Source organism: Equus caballus, chromosome 17 (assembly GCF_041296265.1).
Source record: "Equus caballus isolate H_3958 breed thoroughbred chromosome 17, TB-T2T, whole genome shotgun sequence".
In the NCBI taxonomy this organism is placed as follows: domain Eukaryota; kingdom Metazoa; phylum Chordata; class Mammalia; order Perissodactyla; family Equidae; genus Equus; species Equus caballus.
This window is the reverse complement of record NC_091700.1, coordinates 19,869,194-19,896,004: the sequence shown is the minus strand read 5'-3', so window position 1 is coordinate 19,896,004 and position 26,811 is coordinate 19,869,194. Positions and strand designations below refer to the sequence as shown.

The 26,811-nt window shown below is 42.1% G+C and overlaps 1 long non-coding RNA gene across 1 annotated transcript in view; it reads right to left on the bottom strand.

Annotated features, from left to right (window-relative positions):
- The window catches only part of LOC111768672 (uncharacterized), a 29,707-nt gene extending 27,288 nt beyond the window's left edge, over nt 1–2,419 (bottom strand). Inside the window, exons 1-2 of the long non-coding RNA XR_011427657.1 lie at nt 844–2,419; nt 52–166 (exon numbers count right to left, since the gene is read on the bottom strand). This is a non-coding gene — a long non-coding RNA (uncharacterized lncRNA). The remainder of the gene's footprint in view (nt 1–51; nt 167–843) is intronic.
- Between the last annotated feature and the right edge of the window lie 24,392 nt (nt 2,420–26,811).

Genomic DNA, 26,811 nt, shown 5'->3' with positions numbered 1-26,811 from the left:
CTGACATACTCTTGATACTTATAAGACAACAAGAAATCAAGGTCTACTTACACTTCTTAAAGTTACGAAGTAATCCAGCAATTGAAGGTACTCAAAATGTGGTCTGACTATATCGAGATATTGGGAGGGCAGGTGATAAGGATGTGTGGATCGAGGAAATCCTCATCTGTCCCACCAGAACAAAGAAATAAGAATATAAAGACAATATTTAGGGATTGGCAGTAACTAGCAGAAGAAACAACTAAGAAATGAAAGTAGTTTTCCCCGAGAAAAGGGACTAGGGATGAGGAAGTCTGGGCCCAGGGACCACTGCTTCTCACTATAGGTCCTAACATGCTTTGTTTTAATTTTTTAAACCGGTACATGCATTATTTTCCTGTTTAAATTAACTTTTAAAAGATAATTAAAAAATCAAAATATAGCAAAAATATATTCTACAAACATATTCTATAAAACAATTCCATAAAGAAACTAATCATATACATAAACTTTTGAATTTATTTAATACAAATCTTATATGATTTATATCTTAAAACAGAAAGCGGCAAGCTCGGAACACGTATGACGTAGTGTCTGCCCTCTGAACACTCATTCCTGCTCTAAATCCCGTGTCTCAACTGACCAGGATCAAGGCTACATGGAGAAGGAAGAAATCATCAAAGCTGAGTAGTTTACAGTGGTTGAGTTTGCTTTAAAGAGCTGTTTGTCCCATTTTCTTAACCAAAACATTGTTTTCATGAGCTAGGCATTTGCAAATACCAATGTAATTTTCAGGAACTGATCCCTATTTTGGTTAAGGACAAAAGAAGTAGAACTCTTATCTCCTGAAAAACGACTACTTACTTGCTAGTTTTCCAAATAAAAAGGGGGCAGTGGGAGGTGTGAGGAACCCAGAGAGGACTCTGATGCCTCCGCGGCTCCCCATGGCCTGACGGAGCACAACAGGGCTTCATTTCCAGCAGGACCGGGGGAAGCCTCTTCCACAAGTGGGTCACTACTGCCAGTTTGCTGATGTAGCTCCAAAATAGCAAACCCAGGCATCTGGAAGCAGGAGGATCTGGTAATGCTGCTCGCAGCCCGTGGCGTGAACGGAAATCGTAGGGGGCACTGCACAACCATCCAGTCTGGACTCTTTGGCCTTAGAGGAAAGAGTAACTGAGACAATACTTACACAGTTGAACCAAGTCTTAAAAGCTCTACAAGCTCCCACAAATTCCCCTTCCCAGCACAAGTTTTTTTAAAAAAACAAAAGGACAAGGAAATCCTAGCCCGAGCCATAGCCCATTAGATGCATAAACCAAAACGGCATTTTCCAGGTCTTGCTTAGTTATAGTATTTTCATAAGTTGTCTTAATGCCAAGATGATCAAACTCCCTTAATGTGAAAGAGGTATCATTACCAACACATGGTAATCTTTCGATGTTTCGTCAACCTCCTTGGTCTCCTATCCAGCTAAGGATAGAGCGATACATCACTGTCAAGGTCTACAATCGGGCCTATGGAAGGGACGAAGGGAGGAGGTGAAAGCAAGAAAGCAAAGCAAACTCTCTGCCGGACCCCGGGGCCTTTGCAGTTCTTAAGCCCTGCCATGTAGCTCAACGTAAAGGACATTTTTTGAGGACCTAAGTTTGAGGAAGAGGAAAATCACACTAAGATGGTCCAGTGATTCCTGAAGAAGCCCACCCTGTCCCACCTAAATGGCAGTCTTTCCCCGGGGAAATACGTGTATTTTCCTGGCCCCTCAAGCAGGGATCAGGAAGAGATGGCGCACAGCCTGAGAGCTGGACCAGCTACGCAATACGGCACAGCCAATCCCAGACGCCCCAGCACAGGGACAAAGGTGACAAGCCACTGGTGGGAAACAACAGGGCCAAAAGCAAGTGGGGCAGGAGGGCCAGCAGGCCCTGAGGTTCTCACCTGGCGTCCGAAGAAGCAGGGTCACTGGCTAGGTAGGAGGAAGGGGCCACCAAAGCAACTGCAGTAGAAAGAACCAAAATAAAGGGAGACATGCCAGGACAAGGGGACAATAGATGGCTGGTCTGCCCAGGCAGCAGGGCGTGGTGGCCGCCACCACCTGCCAGGAGTCTGAGCCTGGCCACAGGAGGAAAGTGGAGCCCGGCAGCAGCGGGCAGGCTAGGGACAACACGTGCGGCCCCAGAGAACAGAGGAAGTGGATGGAGGCGTGAATCTGACTTTCTCACTTACGTCCACCCCTGACTGTGGCAACAGTAGTGACTTCTTCTTTTCACTTTTCATTTTGAATTAATCTCACAAGACTTGCAAAAATAGTGCAAAAGAACTCCCATACACCCTTTATTCAGATTCACAATTTTAACACTTTGCCACATTTGCTTTGTCATTCTCTCTATATATATCACATTTTAATATATTTTATATATTATATACAATACAATATATGGTTATATTTTTTCTGAGCTTATTGAGACTTGTCTGACAATCTCCTGCCTCTTCACCCCAAAATCCTTCATTGTGCATTTTCCAAGGAAGAGAACATTCTCTTCCATTACAATAAACAAAAGATTCAGAAAAATTAACTTTGAGTTGATAGGATTGTCTAATCTACTGTCCATATTCAGATTTCACCAGTAGTCCCAATAATGTGTTTTACATCGATTTTCCCCTGATCCAGAATTCAATCCAGGATCATGCATTGCATTCAGTTGTCACGTCTCTTTAATCTCCCTTAATCTGGAACAGTTCCTCCACCTTTCCCGGCCTTTCATGACATTGCACTTTTGAAGATTTCAGGCCAGTTGTCCCTCAATTAGAATTAGATTCATGTTGCACATTTGGGGCAAAAATGCTAGGTAAAAGATGCTTTAAGTGTATCACAGCAGGAGCTGCATGACGTGGTTTGTCCCACAATGGATGACGTAAACTTTGATTGCGTGGTTAATATGGGGTCCCCCAGGTTTCTTTACCATAAAGTTTTTACCGTTTTTACCTTCGTAATTGGTAAGTAGCCTGTGGGGAAGACTTTGAGACAATGTAAACATCCTGTTCCTCTCCAAACTTTCATCCAACAGTTTTAGCATCTATTGACAATTCTGGCCTGAATCAATCTTTACTCTGATGGTTACAAAATGGTGATTTTCTAACTCTATTCTTTCCACATTTATCAGATGGCATTCTATTTTCGTTTTTTTTTTTTTGATTGGCATCTGAGCTAACATCTGTTGCCAATCTTTTTTTTTTCCTTCTTCTCCCCAAAGCCCCCCAGTACATGGTTGTACATTCTAGTTGCAGGTCATTCTAGTTGTGTTCTGTGGGACAGCGCCTCGGCATGGCCTGATGAGAGGTGTTAGGTCCACACCCAGGATTCAAATTGGCGAAACTCTGGGCTAAAGCAGATTACAGACTTAACAACTCGGCCAAGGGGGCCAGCCTCAATGGCATTCTATTTTAAGGAAGAACTTTCCTTTTTGCTCTATTTATTATCACTATGGACTTTGGGATTCTTATACAGTTCAAAGAATCACAACCCATTACTGTCGTCATTCATTTCAATGCTCACATTGTCCCTCCTTTAGCCAGTGGGGGCTCCTCAGCCCTGCCCCTGGGCCCTTTTGAGGTGTCCCTATCATTTTGTGAGCACTTCCTTACTTTCTGACATAATGAGATGTCCCGGACTCTCTTGTACTTTCTCCTCCCAGCTCTGAGATCAGCTGATTCTCTAAGGAGTGTTGTTTTGTTTTAGTGGGGCATAATATTTAGAAACGAAGATCTAAACATACGGTGTGCGCAAACATCAGCAGCTTCTTGCGGCGACGCACTCATTCCTTCCTCCAGGAGGGAGCTTTGCGGAAGGAGTTTCTAACTGTTCAAATGATATCTAAGTTATGTTTTAGCAAGTCCAGGGAAATGTTATTGATACTTTCCCTATTTTTATTTTCAAATAGAAGTTGTTCTGATGGTTGTGGTTGAGGTCGTGGTGGTCGCTGCTGTTCTGAAACCCACGTTGTTCTGAACTGCCCCGTGTCCCTGGCATAAATGCCTGCAGTCGAGCTGCAATTGGCCACCTCTCTGACAGTTCATTTAGCCTCTACATTTGTCAACAAAAGTAAACGAACCCAAATTGTTTCTTCCTGTCCTTCCACTTTTTGGCAAGGACACCGTAACCCAACAAGGGCAGTTGCAGCTTTCATGTAGTAAGTGTTCGTGTAATCACGGAATCCACTAGACAGCCGTGTGGCTCAGGTGGCTCAAAGCACTGTCCCCTGCAGATGGACTAAGCCTGCTGTTTGAGTGCATGTTCCCTCTTTCAAACCACTCACAGATTCTTTCCAATCCTTTCTATGTCAGCCTGCAAATGCAGCTGCATTCTGGCTTGTGCTTTCATTGGCTGCAGCTCACCGCAGAAACCTAAATGCTCACTGACATGTTATTTTAGCATACTCCGGTAAAAATAATTCGGGGGAAGTAAACGAAATCAGCACAAGCTCCCGGGGGGAGCACACTCCTGTTGCGTGCCTGCTCTGCCGCTGAAGAGGTGCCGTCAGTCCACCTCTGAGCAGCTAGGTGGCAGAAAAGAAAGAAAATATTTATTCTACACAGTGAATTTTTTAAGTATTGTATAAATTTTGCTTAACTAATTGTATCTCCTGCCACTTTAATTTCTGAAATCTTCTCCCCATTTAGGACAGTAAATGAAACTGGAGAGAGGCTTTGGCGGGCAGTGGCTCTAGACAGAGCCCCTCTCAGACATGCTGCCCGGGAAGGAAACGGAAACCGAAATAAGCATTCTCAGTTGTTATAAGATCAAATGGTATCTGTTTTAGACCCGTAAAAGATTTTCTACCAATATGTTAATAAACTTTTTCACTGAATGATGACGTTATTTTCCTATTCTCATATCTTTTGGTCCTAAATTCTCTACAAGGTACATATATTATTTTTGTCAGAGACTCAGAAGATAATAATAATCATGAGTTGACAGACAATGGGAAGAGAAAAGTACTGGTCCTGTTCACAGCAGCTGGGAGCCTACCAGGCGACCCTGCTGGGGGTTCCAGGATGGTAGTAGGAAAATGGCGTCTAATTACAAAGTCAGTAAGATGTTCCGCAGCTGAACTTAAACAATTGGAAAGAGATGAAATTTCTTTAAACAGCAACTATATGCCTGTTGGCCAACCATATATCTTGTTTGGAGAAATCTCTGTTCAGATCTTTTGCCCATTTTTTAATTGGGTTGTTGGTTTCTTTGTTGTTGAGCTGTATGAGTTCTTTGTATATTTTGGATATTAACCCCTTATCTGTTATATGGTTTGCAAATATCTTCTCCCAATTGTTAGGTTGTCTTTTCGTTTTGTCAATGGCTTCCTTTGCTGTGCAGAGGCTTTTTAGTTTGATGTAGTCTCATTTGTTCATTTTTTCTTTTGTTTCCCTTGCCCAGTCAGACATGGTACTTGAAAATATGCTGCTCAGACCGATGTCAAAGAGCGTACTGCCTATGTTTTCTTCTAGAAGTTTCATGGTTTCAGGTCTTACATTCAAGTCTTTAATCCATTTTGAGTTGATTTTTGTCCATGGTGTAAGGGAATGGTCTACTTTCATTCTTTTGCATGTGGCTGTCCAGTTTTACCAACACCATTTATTAAAGAGACTCTCCTTTCTCCATCGTATACTCTTGGCTCCCTTGTCGAATATTAGCTGTCCAAAAATGTGTGGGTTTATTTCTGGGCTCTCAATTCTGTTCCGTTGATCTCTGTGTCTGTTTTTGTGCCAATATCATGCTGTTTTGGTTACTATGGCTTTGTAGTATATTTTGAAATCAGGGAGTGTTATACCTCCAGCTTTGTTCTTTTTTCTCAGGAATCCTTTGGTTATTAGGGGTCTTTTGTTTTTCCATATAAATTTTAGGATTCTTTGTTCTATTTCTGCTCAACATCATTAGCTGTCAGGGAAATGCAAATCAAAACTACAATGAGGTATCACCTCACTCCGGTCAGAATGGCTATAATTAACAAGACAGGAAACAACAGGTGTTGGAGAGGATGTGGAGAGAAGGGAACACTTGTACACTGCTGGTGGGAGTGCAAACTGGTGCAGCCACTATGGAAAGCAGGATGGAGTATCCTCAGAAAATTAAGAATAGAACTGCCGTATGATCCAGCTATCCCACTGCTGGGTATTTACCCAAAGAACTTGAAAATGCAAAGGCATAAAGATGCCTGCACCCCTATGTTCATTGCAGCGTTATACACAAGAGCCAAGACTTGGAGGCAACCTAGGTGCCCATCAAGGGACAAATGGGTAAAGAAGATGTGGTATTTATACACAATGGGATACTACTCAGCCATATGAAATGATGAAATCTGGCCATTTGTGACAACATGGATGGACCTTGAGGGTATTATGCTGAGTGAAATTAGTCAGAGGGAGAAAGTCAAATACCGTATGATCTCACTCATAAGTAGAAGATAAAAGCAATGACAAACAAACACATAGCAATGGAGATTGGATTGGTGGTTACCATAGGGGAAGGGGGGAGGGGGGAGGGCAAAAGGGGGTATTAGGCTCACATGTGAGGGGATGAACTATAATCAGTTTTTGGATGGTGAACACGATGTAATCCACACAGAATTCGAAATACATTACGATGTACATCCAAAAGCTATATAATGTTATAATCCAATGTTACAGCAATTAAAAAAATAAAATAAGATACAAAAGAAAAAAACAACAGCAACTATAGAATAACTTACCAGTTTTGTACTTACCAGTGTTTTCTGCCAATTCTCAGAAGAAAAGTTTTCAATTTGAAAGACTGTTTTACCTGTTGGACCCCAAGAAACATCAGCTTCCTCTGTACTCTGGAAATCTGTCCCCCTTTGCAGCAGAGAGGAGGGTCCCACACATGTGGCATTCACAGTCGAGTAGCCACAAGGTGCAGGAGGAGGCTGCCTCACAGAGGGAGTTGCTCTGGCCACCACCAAGAACCCCAGACAGTCCCCTGCACCACTTTATTTCAGTACATCAAAGATTCATTCAACAAACATTTACTGAGGACCTGTCATATGCCAGGCACTCTGCTTAGCGTCAGTAATACAAAGATCAATAAAATAAAGTTCCTGTCCTCAAAGGTTCAGAACATAAAGGACAGGATGAGGAAAATAGTACATTTAAAGAAGAGAGGGTCTTCTGAGTGAAAATTCTTGTAAAGAAAAAGAACGAATGACAGAAAGAAGGAAGAGAGGGAGGCAGGGAGGGAAATGTCTATCTGTGTGATATATTACCATAGCTCCTAACACTTTGATAAGCCAACTGCTAGTCTAAAGCACTTCAAAGCAGAGGAAAAAGTACGCTTCTTTCCTTAATCATTTCTAATATCAAACCAGTATTAACATCGTAACCTCTTCAGGTACGACACCCACGGGAAGCACTTCCTACAACTTCAGGAAATGACTGCTCCAGAAGGCGGGGTGGCATCTGTTTATGTCTCTTTGGGTGATAACCCACACCTCTTACAGTGTGCGAAGGGGGTCGACAGTGGAGACCGTCAGGGGGTCTGCCGGCCCTGAGCACTGTCCCGTAGCCTGGCCAGCATAGTGGAAGGTGTCTGTAGCAGAAACTGCGGGTGCCCCTGCGCTGTATCCTCAGCACTTACCATTTTCCTACAGGCTGGCCCAACCTCCCAACTACCAACCCCTGCAACTCTTTCCCTGGGGGCGTCCTCCCACCCAGATCCGCTCCTCTCCCTCGTCAGGCTGGCGAGTGTGCTGGGGGATTAGCCTTTTCTCCCTGAAGCTGTTCTCAGCCAGGGACAGAGAGGAGGCGGGGGGACACGCCCTGCTTTCCTGCCCCCAGGGCTGTGTCACCTGGAGGCACACGATCTACAGTGGCCCCCAGAGTCCCCGTCAGGGATAAGACCCAGATGCCCAGGCTTGCTTGAGGACGCTCTGTTTATTGACTCTCTTTACTTCCCTGTCTCACTCCCCCTCCTGGATTTCCCAGGATCACCTCCCAAATAAATTACTTACACTGGAATCCTTACCTCAGAATCTGCTTCGGGAGGAACCAAACTAAAACAGCACCCAACCCTACACAACTTCCCATTCAAACTGGCTGCCGGATTAATTACCTCATTCTGCCATCTTTCCTAAATAAGACACACGCCACTGCCAGCTGCACGGCCACTCACAGGATCTCAAACCTTGCCCCAAGTATTTGTTCAGTCACTAGAATCCAATGACTAGAGTCTGGTCGGCCCATCGTTGATTTTCTGTGTCTGGCACAGGAAGGGTTTCGAGTTAAGGCGTTTGGTGTGCCTTGATCATTCACTTTAGATGGTACCTAACTTACTTTCAAATTTTTTCTTAAACGCTTGAACTTTCCTCATATTATGAGCCATGATAGTATATTCTCGACCCATTGGCTATTACAAATTACAACACTAAAAAAGCTACAACATGTAAATCATTGCACTGTTAATACTTATTATTAAAAAAGAAGAATATGTTGATTTTATGTAAGAAATGAACAAGGTCAGCTTTATCTTTTTATAAAATATATGTCTTCCAACAATAAAATTGCCGCATTTCCCCTGAAGAATCTCATGGAAGTTGTAGGCAGAAAAATAAATATTTACACATACATGCAAATTTTTGCATCCAATATCTGGGTCCAAAGATTAGGTACGTCTGGGAGCGCCAGGTTAAGAACCCTGGACTTATAATGAAGATTACTAAGCATTTTAGAAGTGAGGCAAATAATGTATAAGTTGTTTTTAATCATGATTGTACTAACCAGATACCCGGTAGTAGGCTAGGCAATGAACACAATGCCCCTATTCAGGTGTGATGACCGCATGCTGTACCTGAGACGGACATGCAAAACCAGACCAGCAAACACCAATGGAGCACCTGCCGTCCTTAGCTTTCTAAGCCCCGTAGAAGACGACAGACGCATTGATGTGTTAGTGTCGAATAACGCTTGTATGACACCACTGCCAGCAGCCAGGCCACATGCTGCCTTCTCCAGTCACCACAGCAGGAAATGGCGTTCCACTCGGGACACCTCGCACTTTCCAGTCCCATGGATGTGGCACCAGCTTGTCCTGCTTTGTGTTGGTGAAGGGTGGCTTGTCTCCTCTCTCCCTGCTAGATTGAGGCCAACTGATACCTTTCTTCTTCTTTCACCCAGAGTATGGAACAACATCTTGCATCCTATTTAATAAACATCTGGTGAAGAAATGAACTGTCATTGATTTTTTCTGAGGTAATCCTTTAGAAAAAGAGGCCAAGTAATTCAAAATAGCAAACCACTTTCTCCATTAGCCACCCACTGAGGTCCCACTCCCTTGTTTTCTCTACCTTGCAAAGGACACCAAACACACACCCACCAACAGGCTGAAGGATGTGTAGGAATTGGTCAGGCAAATGCAAAGTGGAAAGGATAGATGGAACAGAACGTGCAAAGTCCCAAAGTGTAGCAGATTGCTGTGTTTATGGGAATTTATAGACGCTACTATCACAGGAGTGTAGAACAGTAGGTGGAAAGTGACCAGAGGTGGGCTGGAACAGAAGCACAGCCAGATCCTGAGGGGCCTGGTAGATCTCATAAAGGAGCCTTGGGATATCCTTTGGGCTGTTCAAGCAGAGGGACGAAGATGCGACCAGATTAGAACAATCACTCAGGCCACAAGGAGAATGGGTCTGTAAAAGGAACAGAGTAGAGGCAGGCGGACTGGCTTCAACAGGGTGGTGGCTGTGCAGGTAAAAGTCACCACAGATGAAATTGAGAGATACTCAGAGGAAAATTAGGGAGGTTTTGGATACAGGAATGACGAAGAAGAAATGTTAAGGATGACTCTCAGATTTCTGACTTGAACAACTGGGTGAATTTTTTGAGATAGGGAAAACCAGAAAAGGAGCAAATTTGAAGGAAAAGATGATGAGTTCTGTTTTGGACCTGGTAATATGGAGGTTCCCATGGGACATATGGTGGCACCTAGAGACAAGGTCTGGGAAAGAAATACATCTGGTTTTGTTGGCTCACAGATGGCAGTTGGAACCTGGGAGTGAAGAAGGGGCCAGGTTTCCCAGTCGGCAGAGTAAACGCGCCCTAAAGATATTAGCAAAACAGAAACAAAAAAAGAAAAGATACTGAAAGGATTTCACATTTTCTATTTCAAAAAATGCAAGACACTAGTCCTCATGGAGAAAATCAGCCTTAGCTAAGCCTTCTTTATCTCTATTTTGCAATTTAGAAGGAATTCGAATTTTAATTTCTCAGGTCAGGAAGGGGAAGACCACCATAATGTTGTCAGTTTTGAGGGCCCCCAAAGATCTTAATCCAGCCCTGCACGTACACACTGCCACGGTGATCTCAAAGCCACCATGAGAAATACGAGCTCCAGAAAACAGAAGTGGTGGCTCTCCCCACGGACGCTCGTGGGGACCTGCAGGGAAGGGGAGTCTGAGGAGGCGAGGAGGACTGAGGCCCCGATCAGAAGCCGGGTGAGTGATGGTGGCACTTCCTGACGTCCTCACAGTTCAGGGACCCTGCAGGTGACGTCTGTTCAGTTGACTCTTGAATTCATAGTATGTGCTCTGGGTGCTGATATGTTTATAGGTTCCTCTTTTAAGTAGAATTTTTGCATTTTAAAGGATCTGCTTTGGAAACCATGCCCAAACCAAAATGCAGAAATCTCCTGGTCTAAATTTCAGACTCTGAGGTAGGTCTTTGAGAAGAGAGGCCTACTTCTTAGTCAGGGGGCTGCTTTTCTGGCAACTTCCAAGTCACGCTACCTAGGTGGCCCGGTTCCTCGCCTGCTTGTGTGGACAAAGCTATGGAGTGGCCATGACTTCTCAACTCTCTCGGCGTCCGAGGCCTGGACGGCATTCAAACCTCACCCCGATACTGAGTCGCAGAACCACTTCTGGCTCTTGAGGCGCTAGCCATCTATAAACCACTGCAAAGTCCAAAGAAGGGCCAACTTCAGGGCAACCTTAAAGTTTTTACTCAAGTAATACCCCGCTGCTGCTGAAGGTCGATGTGCTGGCGGGAGAATGTCCCCAGAGCCCATAAAGCTGCACTTCCATAAAAGTGTTCTCAGATAAATAAGCACTGGGCCCTTGTAAACACTCTGTCCTCCGTGGATGTAAATACTCTCAAGGTGTATTAAAGAAACCGAATCACTTTCAGTCCAGCGTGTTATTATAGCTGCTGATTATTTTCTCCCAGTCCTCACGTGTCACTCATTTAGATTAGTATGGCAAAGAGGAGGTGGGGGGAGAATTCTGTTTACTCGCATAGCGAGAGTTACTGCTTAACCAAGCCGTGCTTAGCATGTTTGATAAGAGACCAGAAAGTAAGAAATGGTATTTTTTCCTTGGAAGTTAGCAATTAACTTATGAAAAGCATAGAGATGTGCTGGACTGATTTGACAAAGGTTCTAGAAGGTGGCATTTACCTTCCTCTCACCCCATGTCAGAAACTCAAAATGTTTCAAATAAAAAGACCAAGGAACCCTTACTGACATAATTTCGGATGGGTTGCAGATCAATTGGAGTAAAAAACAGTTTCGTTGCTGGAATGAAAGACACGTGTGAAAGCCCAGAGGAAGCTGGCAGGGGTCCCTCACCGTGCTCGACAGCCCCGAGGGCCGCCTTTAGGTCCTGCACTGGCAACCAGATACCCGCTCCCTGCTGCCACGTGTAGGTCTGGAGAAACAGGATCAATGTGAGCTGAGACCAGCGACAAAAGCAAGGCGGGAGGAAGGAAGACATCTTCTGGAGGTTCAAATCTTTACTCACTCATCATATGAGAGATCAGAGAACTCAGTACAAGGATGTTCTCTTTAAAGTTTACTGTTTGGGAAGTAAGTTGGGAAACATTTTTCTAGTACAGTTTTCTTTCAAGCTATTCTGGAGGCTTGAACTTTAGGCACTCTGCTGATGTTAGGTAGCATAACATACAGCAGAACAACAGACAGTGAGAGAGACGGCCATAACCATACCTCTCAAAGCTCTGTGTACCCACCCACTTCAAAGTGCATCCTAGGGAAATGCCAAGAATACACTTTCAGAACCAACTAATGGCCAGTTTTGCAAAAGTCTTCCCTGGCATTTGCCGGCACTCAATTGGCATGCTTTAGGGTACATGCCTTGGGGGGGCGACGAATTATTCTTGGCATGAGAAACTGCAAGTTTGACTCTGTTTCAAATATCCCTTGCATATTTTTCTTTCCTCCTATGTTTAAAATTGCTTTTTAAATTCTGCTATGTTATCAGAGGGGGTTGTGAACTCTTAAAGTGTCACCATCATCTTTCGATCTATTTTCTTCACTTTAAGTACTGGGTTTTAATACATAACGTATTCATTGAGAAAACTGCTTCATCAGCCTGCTTGTGGGCTGTTCTGTTACGGCATTTGTACTTCTCTGTTTATCTAGGTGTGTTGCTTTGTTTCCACATTTATTAAAAAAAAGAAAGAAAGAAAGACATTTTAAGAGGGAGTTTACGAGCTTGGTGTGAAGTCCGGGAAAGCCCCACAGTCTAACCGAGAATGTTATCAATATGCTGTGGATAAAAATTCAGCAGCAAATAAAAATCCAGATGAAGGGATAAGTAAAATTGAAATTTATAACCCAACACTGCTTATCTGATGGCTGAGGTTGCTCAGACTCCATTTCCGAGACCCTTTCTCCATGCACACTCTCACCTTCCCTTTTCTCTCCCTTCCTTACTCCTTCTCCTCACTCTGCTTCCCTCCAGTATGCTTTGAGGAGACATTAAGATATTTGGGAATATGAAGAATACATGTTTGTGGTTTATCTTGAAAAAGCAATCAACCAACCATCTATAAGAAGGACAGCCATTGTTTAGGATTAGCTAGCTGCATACATTTTTTCTGGCTAAGTTTCAAGGCTCTTCACTTTGCCTGCTAATATCCCACGCAGGGAAGCACACATAGCCCATCTTAGAAGGGTCATGTCTGTCTGCATACCTCCAAGCCATCTTGCCAAATCAGTCAAATATTTAAAATATCAGGATAAAGTCAAACATTCTAATAGTTTATTTCAATTTTAACTAAATCAATGGACTAGATATTTGAAGTCATGCAAATGCAGCTGGGGTCACCTCTTTTCATTGAACTCAAGACATTCTATCCACAGAACAAGCTGCAAAAGGTTGAATGTGTAAGGCCCCCTCTTCCTCCCTGATGTGAGGGATAAGCAGTTGTCCTAGGATCAATTATGTGTCCACGGACAAGCACAGACGGGGCAGGAGGTCCCCAAAAATCTGATTTTTATCCAACTAAAAGCTATCTTATTTTGAAACCTTTAGCTCTGAATGCTTATATACAAGCAAGCACATCAAGTGAATTGTCGATCCAGATCCTCCTTTCCCTGGTTTCATAAGAAAATGATCTTATCTTCCAGTTTTAGTACCATATCCTCCACCACGGATATGCCCAAAAGTGCACGTGTGTGCAAGCACACGCACACATACCCGGACACACGCTTCAACTTCCAGGCCCAGCATTCCCAGAGCTTCCCTAAGTTTCTCTGGCCAGTGACATAAAACAGTACACCCAGTTGGCACTTATTTCTGAAACTTTCACAGGTCCCAATCTACTCAGTTATTCCCAACTGCACCCCACCTTGTCTCCAGAGATGCCCTCTGCCTCAAGACACAGGTCTAAGTTGATTTGCAGCTCTGAAGCCTGGCTGGCATTTTTCTACTAAATACATCATTCCCGTCTTTGTTTTTTTTTTTTTCAGTTTTCTGAGTTCTTCAGTTATATATTCACATCCACCGTTTTAGTCAACTGCCTGTCAGTCTCCTTTTGTCAGTGGTTTCTTCAATATAAATTAATGCACAATAATTTATAAATGTAACCTGGGTTTCCTAGGTCATCCCAGCCAACAGGTAGGTCTGAGGTCTCAAGAATATTCACACACAGCAGTTCTTAAGCTTTGCCTACACCCACCATCTCAGAATCCCAATTTCTCTTCAAACTTGTCCCCTTTCAAAAAGTCCCAAGGAGTGTTCAGGACCATAGTCCTCCTCAGTGACTCCACGAGGCTTGTCCCTTCCTTTCCCTTCCTCTGCTCTTAGCCCTACTGAGAGCTGCTACTGAGAGCTCTGAAGCCCAGGAAGGAGCCAGTGCTGTGCGAGCTCACAGGGACACTGCCCCTGCCCGGGCCACTGCAGACTGTGCCACTAGGGAGATGTTCCCAGTTGTCTGGACAAAAGTTGTCCCTGTGGACAGCAGAGAAGTCAGTGCCAAGGCCCCTCCCCCACCCCAATGGCTACCAAACTACAGGCATCCTTTCCTGTGGCAATAAAAGCTGCTGAGGGGCCGGCCAGTGGTGCAGCTGTTAAGTGCACATGCTCTGCTTAGGTGTCCCAGGGTTTGCCGGTTCGGATCCCAGGGTGCAAGCATGGCACCGCTTGGCAAGCCATGCTGTGGCAGGCGTCCCACATATAAAGGAGAGGAAGATGAGCAGAGATGTTAGCTCAGGGCCAGTCTTTCTCAGCAAAAAGAGGAGGATTGGCAGCAGATGTTAGCTCAGGGCTAATCTTCCTCAAAAAAAACAAAAAACAAAAAATAGCTGCTGGACCTCCCGGCTTCTGTCCGTGCCAAGAGAGGACCATCCCTCTCCCCCTCCTTCATCCTGCACTATGTTTGTTGTGGAGCTCCTCACTGAGTGCCCGTTGCAGCCCAGGGTTGTAGAGACTTTAGCAAGGCAGCTCCTCCTGTGTTCAGCCATGTCCTATTGCTCTAGGACTCAGACACAGATCTGGGGACAGGCTAGTGCACATCGTGTATAAGAGACCCTTACATGGTTTGAAGTTAGCCCCACTCCACCCTGGCCATGCACGCTTTCCAGATGAATTCTTGGTCCTTCCTGAGAAGAGCCCCCAACAGACTCACCACACCAGCCTTCCAGGCAACCCCTGTCACATCTAAATCCTGGGGTGAACTATAGCCCACACGCCAACTGCAGTCCTTGCTTCACATCAAATACAGTGCCAGGAAGGTCCTGGTTTGGAGACACGAGAAAGGTCTGGTTCTTCCCATGTCTTTATCTCCGTTATATCTTAAAATATGTTCCCAGTCTTTAACACAATGATTTTAGAAGGATAAAGAGATTATATTTAAAAGCTAAGTGAAACGAATGAGGAGAAAGAGGCAACAATTTGAAAAGGAGAGAAATGCTCTTGCACCAATCCTGGAGTGGTCCCTTGATACCTCTGATCAGCCATTCTTCATCTCTGTGAGATGAGACCCACCCCAAAGGAGGAAAGCCAGTTCCTCCATTTCTGGCTCGCCCTTGGAGTTGAATGCTAGGGCACTCACAGCCACAGGAGAGCAGTGGGACGCCAATGGGTGAGCGGGGAAGGAGCTCCTGAGTACCCTGAAGCACCAGGCTTCAGGCACATGTTGGCTAACTCAGCTTCTCCTTAACCCTGTGTGTTAGTTTTCTGAGTGTATTTTACAGAGGAAGATATCAATGCCCAGAAAGAAAAATTTGCCCCAAATCACACAGCTAATGGTGATGGTGACAAGCTTTGGATTCAGATCTGCTTGACTCCAAACTTCATGCTCTTTCATCTCACTGAAGCTTTCCTCAAGACCAAGACGTGGCCTAGGAGGACGGAAGTGATCCAGGAAAACCTCAGGGATCAGAAAGAATATTAGCTTAATGATGACTGCCCCATTATGGCGCTGTAGCTTTCCTGAGACTAGACTGTTTGCCTCTCGCTGGATCTATAAGGACGGTATGTCCCTATTGCTCGTCATAGTTAAAGCACCTCCCAAGACAGTCTATGGCTTTTCTATTTCAAGTCCTTGGCACCTGGTCACATCGCTAAATCTCTGGATCGCCTAGGATCGAGTGACATGTTGAATAGCTCCAAAGTCCTCCACAAATTCATATAATATGTGGAGTGAGACTCTGTGACTCATGTCAGTGGCATCTCCCTGCTGCCCAACCAGAAAGGGAACTGCAAGTTAATTTTAAAAACTCTTCTCTTTGATGAGATCTAAATGAAGATCTCGCTGCTCTGGGCCCTTCTCTCTTTGGCGTGGATACTTGGGCCAGACGCTTGGGCCACGTCCCACTGCAGGTTATTAGAATCTGACTCTTTAGCCTCTGGCCCCATATCAGACAGTCTAAACTAAAATACATTTAGGTTTTTCACAAAGAGTTCATTAGTTCCATCCTAAAGTTGTCTGGCAGTTCTCCAGTTCTAATGCCTTAACCAAAGAAAATTGCAAACAATTGCTTATATGACTATAATAAAGAGGAATATCTGAAGTTAGAAAATGTGTTTTTTTCTACTTTCAAGGATGTAATCCTCATAATTAAACAACATGTTAACAATTAGTTATTTCAAAGTGTCCCCTTTTATTTAGTATTTTAGCACGTTTACTATCTCTACAACTAAACATTCAGACAAAAGCAAGAAAAATTACATATATTCTCAGGGTCCATTTTACTAAAAACACCACAGTTTTTTCACTTAAGTTTTGATACTGTAATTCTGGTTCTTAGGTGCTAGAGGAGAATAATATTTACAGATCTCCGTGAATATTTCTAAATTTAGAACCCTACCCTCCACATAAAAACTCGACTTAGCATTTCTTTTTAATCCACCTTTTCCTATGCTGAGCCCTGTCTCTGTTGGTTATGCGATCTGTGCGACCCCATTCAGAGCAGGATGCTGCCAGCATCAGATATGACTCTTCACAGACTCCTGTTTTTCTCATATTAGTCCAATTTCTAATCCCCACTCAACCACAGAAAGATGGAAAGAAAGATAGAAGGCACTGAAGAAAGACTCTATTCATTTTATAGCCATTCAATTAAACTATTACTTCTGCAACTTCTAAGTTTTCATCTGCCCATCTGGGAGAGTATGCCAAGACATAACCCTAAGACAAACAAGTACAAAGCTTGTTTGCATTTCACGAAAAGCTGGAAATCAAATACGTGTTTACTGCAAGCTAACTTCCACGAGTGTCCTAATTATACATCGTGTAATGTACTACATATATTCCAGCCCTGATTTGAGATTGCGAAAGAAAAGAACACTTTCTTCTTCCCCCTTCCCCTCAACATGTTAAAATTCTGTTCAATTTAAATCATCAACAGAAAAGATTTTTTGAGATGCAATGTAATATATTGATTAAGAGTACAGATTCTGAGACCAGACCTCCTGGTTCAGAACCCTGGCCATATCACTTAATAATTGTGTGACCTTGTGCAAGTTACTTAATAGCTCTGTGCCTCAGTTTCCTCATCTGTAAAATGGGGACATTACAGGATACCTACCTCATAGAAGCTATGAAGAGTAAATAAATGATCATTTGTAAAGCTTTTAAAGGGGATCCAGAGAAGTGTTTGATAAATAAAGAGAGAAAAGAAAAAGAAAAAACCAAGTGCCACCACTGGTCACACACCATCTCCAGCCATTAAGGAAATCAGCAACTAGTTAGGAACACAAAACATGGTAAAAATCCATACAAAGAAACATAAAACAATTATTAAATAAGTATTGACTTTTGATAGTAGCTATAAATGAATATAACTGGAATATTTGCCTAAAAACAGACAATAGGCATGAAGTCTTTTGAATTGGCAAGGCCATCCAATACTTATACTGTAAGTCATAAAGACAAAGTCTTTTTTTTTCCACGATGATGGTTAAGTTTAAAACTATCATAAAGAGGGAAAATAATTCATCGTCTTCGAGCTTCCAGTTCTGGATTCCAAATCTGGGTTATTCTTCTTACTGTTTCATTTTTTCACCAGATGGAGTTAAGAATAAATGAGATTCTCTCAGGGTCTCTGGCCTGCAAAAAACAAATTCCAGCTTACATTACAACATCACTGAATGCTAAATGGTGATGAGGGTTGACATATAACAATTCTCTCATTTTGCACCTTTAAGTAAGAGTCCAGATTGGAAATTCATCGTGCTAAAAGTTCTTATCATCGTTATTTTCTTGAGTTTTTAGTAAAAATGAAAATCTATTGTAAAGTGTCCATTTTTCCCCAGAGCCCACCATGCACCTAAACAGGGCTATATTCCACGAAGAAGAAAGAAAAACTCAATGGAGAAAAAAATGTCTGTTCTAGAGATTTTGCCATCACACTGGAAAAACAAAACATGCTGATATGTTTGACCCAACCAGAGAGTAATATTAGGATAGTATGTAAGGAAGTACCTGTACGGGGGCCCTTCCCTACGGAGAAGAGGTTTTCGCTGAGTCTCGAGGAGGTGAATTTCCCAGGAGATCTCCGTGAAACAGGCAGACGCAAAACGCCTTTGAAGTTACGCTAACGGTCAAGCAAGGAAGTGTAATAAACACCACAGCGCTGTAAACCGGGAGGAGACTCGGCTAGCCGGGACCGCACACAAGAGAAGGCAGGAGCGTTTCCACCAGACCACACCGCTGGGATGAGTTCTTAGTAGGAGTAAGTCTAACTCTCACCTTCTTTGTGATTTACCTGATGAAAATACTAGCTGACGTTCAGATTTTGGAGAATTGGTATATATATTTTTCGATGGGCCATGAAAAATAACAGAAAATGAGGAAATCATTTGCATTTGCGTCTTAACTGTAGCCATCGACAATGGAATAAAACAAACAGGATGGGAAGCCAGCCCCAGGAAAGGCAGAGATGAGCCAAAGTCAGTCTGCAGCAGCTCGTGCATAAGGATCCAGAAGTGAGATCACCTGCTCTAAGGCCTTTGCGGGCCAGAAGGGCCAGGTGTGCAGTTTGTCAGGGAAGAGAGATGCCAGAGAGGACACTTGGGAGGAAGCTGGGCAGCACAGGCCTGGCCCAGCGCATTCAGAGTTTTAAAAACACTCTGCTGGCCCACAAAACGTCTCTAGGCAGAATGTGACCCTCTGGCAGCCCTCTGTCACCTCCAGTTTAGATGGTCAGCGAGAGCTGGATTAAGAACAAAGCAGACAAGTATACAACAAAAGGACCCGATTGCTGAAAAGCAAGAAAAAGCCCAGAGTGAAAAGACCAGGCAGCTGGTCCAGAACCTTGGAGGACCCCAGAAGCAAGGGGCAGGACAGAGAAAACAAAGCAGCTCAAGGAGCACAAACCAGGCCTGGTCAGAAAGCAATGTCAGGACAGAGGCAGCCTGCGGGGCACAGGCACCAACAGGCGGGTGGCCAGCAGGCGGGCTGGGGGGGACGGGCTGAGATGAGCAGCCTGTGCCCACACTCCCGTGGGGCTATCCACTGGGATTTCAACTAGACACTCTGATTTCAGGTAAGACTCAAGTCACTTAATTTTTTTTAATCTCTTTTTAAAATAAAATACTTTCTATTATGAAATTGCATATTGATTTTTATTTTGTTTGATTTTTATTAAAATTACACATGGTTAGTTCAAAGTCAAATCGTTCTGCAAGACTTTTCAAGGAAAACAAGAGTAACAGCTCCTGCCCCATTTTTCGTTCCCCAAATCCAACCACTTTTAAATTTTTTAGGATGTGAGAGTGATCTGTCCGTGACATCTGCCACTCCGTTGATCTCCAGGGCTGATTCAGCCGATCTGGCTGGCTAGGTGGGTGTTCCCTTCCTCCCTCGTGGTCCTGTGTGGATCCCTCCCAGAGCTGCAGGCTCACTGGAAGAGCACGACCTTCCCCAACAGAGGAGGAGCGTCTTGGGTCAAGGGTGTGTGCGTTACTGAGCTCCGCTGCTGGAATCTGCAAACAAGCTCTCAAACCTTTTAGCTAATTACTTTCATATTTGTATCTATGTCTCTAAATAACTTACACATACTGCTGCTTCTGAATGTTTCCATGTTAAGGACTATCTGTTGACTCTCATCCCAACCGCACATACACACATACACACACGCACTTTTCCCTTCCATCATCTTTCTGACTTAGTTATATTGTATTTTACATTTGACCAACTTCAGGGGTTGCATTATTATATCTGCGTAAGTGCTGTCCACGGGTTATTATGTTATACAGTAGTTACTTTTCGTTGCTGACACAATAATTTGCTTTCCCTGAAGTCAGTACTTACCTGTTCTTCCTTTACTTACATTTCTATGTTCTTATTAATTCAATTCTAAATCCTCCTCCAGTTCTGTGACCCTCCTCAGAATGCGTTCAAATACAGACACAGGCTCACTTCCCTCCTTTTTGTTTTTGTTGACCTGGTAGGTACACACCTTTTTACCATCACAGTTTTATTGCCCATTTAGCAGTGCTACAAGAGGGAGGAGAGCCGAAAGTGGGGTGCACTCTGCCATCCCTGCCTAGAAGTCCAGAATTAGTTAATGCTGCTTAAACCTAATATCTTTACCCACTGACAGCTTCATCGGGGTTGAAGCCCTTGGGAAACTGAAATGCAAGGAGGAGGAGATGTTGCTGAAAATAGAAATGAGAGATTCATTTTCAACACCCATGGTTTTAAATTTCCTGACCTGAGCGATGGATTGATCTGGAGGGTCTTGTGTGAGTGAGCCTCGCCTGAGGAAGCAAGCCACGCCCGCAGGAGACACGAGCATCCGCCTCCCGCAGCACAGACTCTGCAGCTTTGCGCTTGGCCACCACTTGTCCTCTGAGGTGACCTTCAGTCAGACTTCCCTGTGCTGTGTCATTCTTCAGGATACCGCTACATCGCCCTGTGTCTTCTTTCTCTAGAGACAAGGGGTTTAACTAATTAAAAGCTGATGCAGAACCATCTGTCTGTGCCTCTATGATCCAACTTCTCTTCCCAGGCACATCTGTGTCTATCACTTGATGACACATTTTTGGTGCCCCAACCCTATGGCTCTGAAATGATTAGGTCTTCAGATATGGTCCTAGGAAATTTGTGAAGAAGGGAGAGTAGGCCATAGGCAAGAGGCCATTCTTCTTTTGGGACGTTTTCTTCCCACTCAGGGCTCACTCCTTGCCCCAAGCTCCCGGCCCGTGTTCTGGGAAGAGCACTGGCTTGAGTAAGACAAGTCTGGCCTCCTTCATTTACCAGGGGTGTGATGCTAAGCGAGGTATTAAACCTCTCCTAAGCACTTAATTATTTGCAAACTGGAGATAACCATGCTTGCCCTGAAGAACTACCATGATTTGTATCGTTAATAAAGACAGAACTTCCATTTCCAACCATATTAAGGGCTTAATAACCTGGAAACTTTCCCACTATAATACAACTTAAAATACTAAATATAATATGAGATTCCTTTTAAATTCCCAGCTGGGATCTCAAAAAAAGGGAACATCCCAAAGGCCAGAAATGAAGAGGAAACCTAAAACCAGAGTGAGAACGTGTGAGCCCACACTGTGACAACACAGGGGAGGGGGGGAGGGAGGATCGATCTCAGCAAGCTCCCAGAGGAGCCGGGGGTGACACAAACCCCCCTATAAAGACACAGCTGTCAAAGACAACGCAGGGGAAGAAACAACTAGGGAAAAATTCACCCCCTGCACAGATAGAGAAAGAGAAAGACTTTCTATCTCTGACTGGATTTTTAAAAAGTCCCCTCTTGGAATTCAAAACCCCAGGCCAGATCTCAGAGAAGTTTGGAGAGATCATGCTACCCAAGATGAAGTCTTGGATCGCTTACAAAACCAGTGCAGACCTCTCTGGAGCAACGTGATTCTTCTCAAACCCAAGTTCACACATAGCATATTAAGAAAGAAACCACCATCAATGAGAGCTGGCAGACGGAATAAACAGCAGGATCCAATTCTTAAGAATTTCTGATAATAGAACTATTGTATACAGACTGAAAAATAAAATTTTAAATGATTTAAGACAAAAATAATAAAAAATATATAAGAAACAAATAAGATGGTATTTAAAAAAGGAATTGACAGAGGCCAGCCCAGTGGCATGGTGGTTAGGTTCACACACTCTGCTTCAGCAGCCCGGGGATCACAGGTTTGGATCCCAGGTACAGACCCACGCACCACTTATCAAGCCATGCTGTGGTAGGTGTCCCACATGTAAAGCAGAGGAAGATGGGCACAGATGTTAGCCCAGGGCCAGTCTTCCTCAGCAAAAAGAGGAGGATTGGCAGTCAATGTTAGCTTGGGACTAATCTTCCTCACCAAAAACTTTTAGAAAAATAAATAAATAAAAAAGAACTGACAGACTTAAAAAACAGATAGAGCTTATAGTAATAAAAAGTGTAATCAATAAATTTAAAACATCTCAGTGGATGAGTTTAACAGACTATTAGACAAAGCTGAAGAAAGAATTAGTAAACTGAAGATAAATCTGAGGATATTACACAGAATGCAGCACAGGAAGAGAAAAAGAGATTAAAATACAAGGAGGATAAAATGAAAATGTCCAACAACTATACAACTGGAATTCCAGAAGAAATGGAGACTGGTCTTAAAAATGACACTGTCTGAAAATGAGGTAGCAAAGGTGCCTAACACATTTTAGGCCCCCAACAAACAGCATGCTTTTGTTTTTAGTTCTTATGTTTACATAACTCTGAAGCTCAAGCTCTCTTAACCACAAGAGCTGAGAGGTTGCTATAGATTTCTACAATCTAGTATATTCATGGAATATTACAAATAGAAAGAAACTTAGAGGTGACCTAATCATATAACTTAACGGATAAACCTGAGTTTTGATCCCAGCTGTGTCACTTCTTAGCTAAGCATATTGCTTAAATCTCTGAGCTTCAATTTCTTCAGCCATAAAATGGGACTAAAAATAATTAAGCTTCAAAAAGAGTTGCTATGAAGATCAAAGGAAAAAATGCATGTAAAACACTTAATATGGAGTCTGACACAGCATGAGCATTCAACAAATGAAACTTATCAATGTTTCTTATCCTTAATGGGGAAAAGATAGTCTCTTCAATAAACGGTGTTGGGAAAACTGGACAGACACATGCAAAAGAATGAAACTGGACCGCTGTCTTACACCATACACAAAAATTAACTCCAAATGAATTAAAGACTTGAAATTAAGACATAAAACCATAAAACTTCTAGAAGAAAATATAGAGGGTAAGTGCCTTGACATCAGCCTTGGCAATAATTTTTTGAAAGCAAAGGCAACAAAAGCAAAAGTAAATAAGTGTGACTATGTCAAACTAAAATGCTTCTGTGCAGCAAAGGAAATGATCAACAAGATGAAAAAGAAAATGAGTAAAAATATTTACAAATCATATATCTGATATGGAGTTAATATCCAAAATATATAAAGTATTCATAGAATTCAATAGGAAAAAATCCAATTGAAAAATGGGCAAAGGAACTGAATAGACATTTTTCCAAAGAAGACTTACAAATGGCCAAGAAGTACAGGAAAAGGTGTTCAATATTAGTAATCATCAGGGAAATCCAAATCAAATCTACACTGAGGTAGCACCTCACATCTGTCAGAACGGCTATCATCACAAAGACAAGAGATAAATGTTGGAGAAATGTGGAGAAAAGTGAACCCTTGTACACTATCAGTGGGAATGTAAATTGGTGTAGCTACTATGGAAAACAATATGGAACTTCCTCAAAAAACTAAAAATAGAACTACCATATAATCCAGCAATCCCACTCGTGGGTATATATCCAAAGGAAATGAAAACAAGATATCAAAGAGATCTCTGCACTCCCATGTTCATTGTAGCATTATTCACAACAGCCAATATATGGAAACAACCTAAGCATGCACTGATGGATGCATAGATAAAGATGATGTAGTATATTCACACAATGGAATATTATTCATCCATGGGAAAGAATGAAATCCTTCCATTTACTACAACTTGGATGTACCTTGAGGGCATTATGCTAAGTAAAATGAGCCAGTCAGAGAAAGACAAATACTACATGGTATCACTTATACGTGGAATCTAAAAAACAAAATCAAACTCATAGAAACAGAGAGTAGAGAAGTGGTTGCCAGGGAGTAGGAGAAATAGGGAGAGATTGGTAAAAGAGCTATGTAATTTTCAGCTATGAGATGAATAAGATCTGAGGATTTCATGTAAAACATGGTGACTATAGTTGATAACACTGTATTATATAATTGAAACATGCTAAGACAGTAGAACTTAAATGTACTCACAAAAAAAAGATAAATACATGAGGTGATGGATGTGTTAATTAACTAGATGGAGGAATCCTTTCACAATGTATACATATATCAAACCACCACAATGTACACTTTAAATACACAATCTTATGTGTCGATTAAACCTCAATAAAACTGAAATTTTAAAAAAATAATAATATATGCTAATGACATCCCCCATTACTGGCTAAGATGTACTAACAGGTACCAAGTTAACCCTCCCACCAGAAACTACTAAAAACTATTCAAAATAAATGAAAAAGACTTTTCACAAATTAAACATCAGGCAACACGAGGCAGTGATTCTCAAGAGAGACAAAAAAGTGAAGTGAGTTTTATGGATTGCTCTAGCTTATTGCCTAGAGAGTTTCCAGGCCACTGTGCAGTGACAATGCAGGCGGCACCAGCAGTCTCCCTGAGCTAAGGAAATGGAGCTGTAAGTCTGGGGGAACCAAGGCAGGTAGAGTTTGCAAAGCAAAGTACCAGAGAGGAGAGGGCTGAACAGAGAGAGATATCTGAAGACTTCTTCATTCAACTAAGCTCTGATAAGAACATGCATATTAGGAAACTACCTAAGGCTAAGAAAAGAATGACCCAGAAGGAGCAGAGGGAACAATTCCTGGAGCTTACACGGAATCATAAATAGTTCTTGTTCCCATTAGCCAGAGTGGAAAACCTTATAATTCATGGGGCATCAGGTAGTGTACTCAGTGGCATATTGCCTCAGCAGTGGAGAAAAGTTAACCCTAGATTGAAGGCTGCTCCAGTCACACCTTAAAAAGCTTTAAAGTAAGCCTTAAAAGCATCAAAACATTTACACATAATTGTTCTGCATCCCAGAACAAATCTCAAGAATATTTATGGGAATACAAATATATTAATCATCCAAACGGAAAATATTTACAATGCCTGACATCTAATCAAAAATTACCAGGCATGCAAAGAACTCATAATTAGAAGAGAAAACAATCAACAGAAACAAACTTAGAAATGATAAAATTAATAAAGACATTAAAACAGTGACAACTGTATTCTATACATTCAAGAAGAGATAAGAAAGATTAAGCATGTTAAACAGCAAAATGGGAGATTTTTAGGAAGATCCTAATCAAACCTCTAGAGGTGAAAATACAATGTGTGAAATGAAAAACACACTGGGTTGGATTAACAGCAGATGGTCACTGCAGGAAAAAAAGACTAATGAACTGGAAAACATAGCAATAGAAATTATGCAACATGAAGCACAAAGAGAAAAAAGACTAAAAACAATAAGGACAACAGATCATCAGTGAGCTGCAGGATGACTTCAGATGGTGGCCTAATATGTTTATTGGAATCTCCAAAATAGCAGAGAGAGAAAGGGGGATAGAAAAAATATTTGAATAAATAATGGCCAAAGCCATAAACAGACCCAAGATACATGACAAACCCCAAACATGAGAAATAAAAGGAAAACTATAACAAAGCAGTCAATCTGAGCAACCAAAATGCTCAAAATCAATGATGAGAAGAAAAACATTTTAAAAAATCAGAAAAAAATATATATTATATATAGAAAAACAAAGATAAGAATGTCAGTGGACTTCTCATTGGAAACAATGCAAACCAGGAGACAGTGGACCAACATCTTTAGAAAAAAGAAAACTGCCAAACCAGAATCCCGTACCAAACAAAAATAAGTTTCAAAAATTAGGAGAAATAAAGACTTCTTCAGACATACAAAAGCTGAACTAATTCATCACCGGCAGACCTGCACTATAAGCAATATTAAAGGAAGTCCTTCAAGCAGAAAGAAAATGATACAAGATGGAAATCTGAATCTAAACAAAGAAATAAAGAACACCAAAAATGACATGCAAGTAAACATAAAAGACATTTTTCTCATTTTTAACATCTCTTTTAAAAATAATTAACTGTTTAAAACAAAAATAATAATAATGCATTATGGAGTTTAGTGGGTGTTCTTTCGGTGAGGAAGATTGTGCCTGAGCTAGCATCTGTTGTCAATCTTCCTCTTCTTGCTTGAGAAAGATTGTCCCTGTGCTAACATCTGTGCCAATCTTCCTCTATTTTGTATACAAGACACCACCACAGCATGGCTTGATGAGCAGTGTGTAGGTTCATACCCAGGATCCAAACCCACAATCCCAGGGCCAACGAAGTGGAGCATGCAAACTTAACCACTGTGCCACTGGGCCAGCCCTGGAGTTTATAACATAAGTAAAATGTATGACAATAGCGCAAAGACCAGAAAGGGAGGAATGAACATACACTGTTGTAAAGTTCTTCTACTACACATGAAATGGTATATTACTTAAAAGTTGACTATGATAAGCTAAAGTATATTGTATACACTAAAACAATCACAAAATAATAAATTAAAAATATAGCTATTAAGCCAACAAAGATGATAAGTGGAATCATAAAAGAAAGTCAATCCAAAAGAAGACCAAAAAAGAGGGAAAAAGGAACAAAAAAACAGATGGAACAAATACAAAAACAAATAGCTAGATTGTAGACCTAAATATTGCCATATCAATAGTCACATTAAATATAAGTGTTTTAAGTGCCCTAATTAAAAGGCAGAGATTGGATTAAAAGAAAAAAAGAAAGAAAGAAAGACCCAACTATACACTGCCTACAGGAAACACATTTTAAATGTAAAGACACAGGTTTGTTAAAAATAAAAGGAAGAAAAAGATTTACCAAGGTTCTACTAATCAAAAAGACAGATTGACTATATTAATATCAGACAAAGTAGAT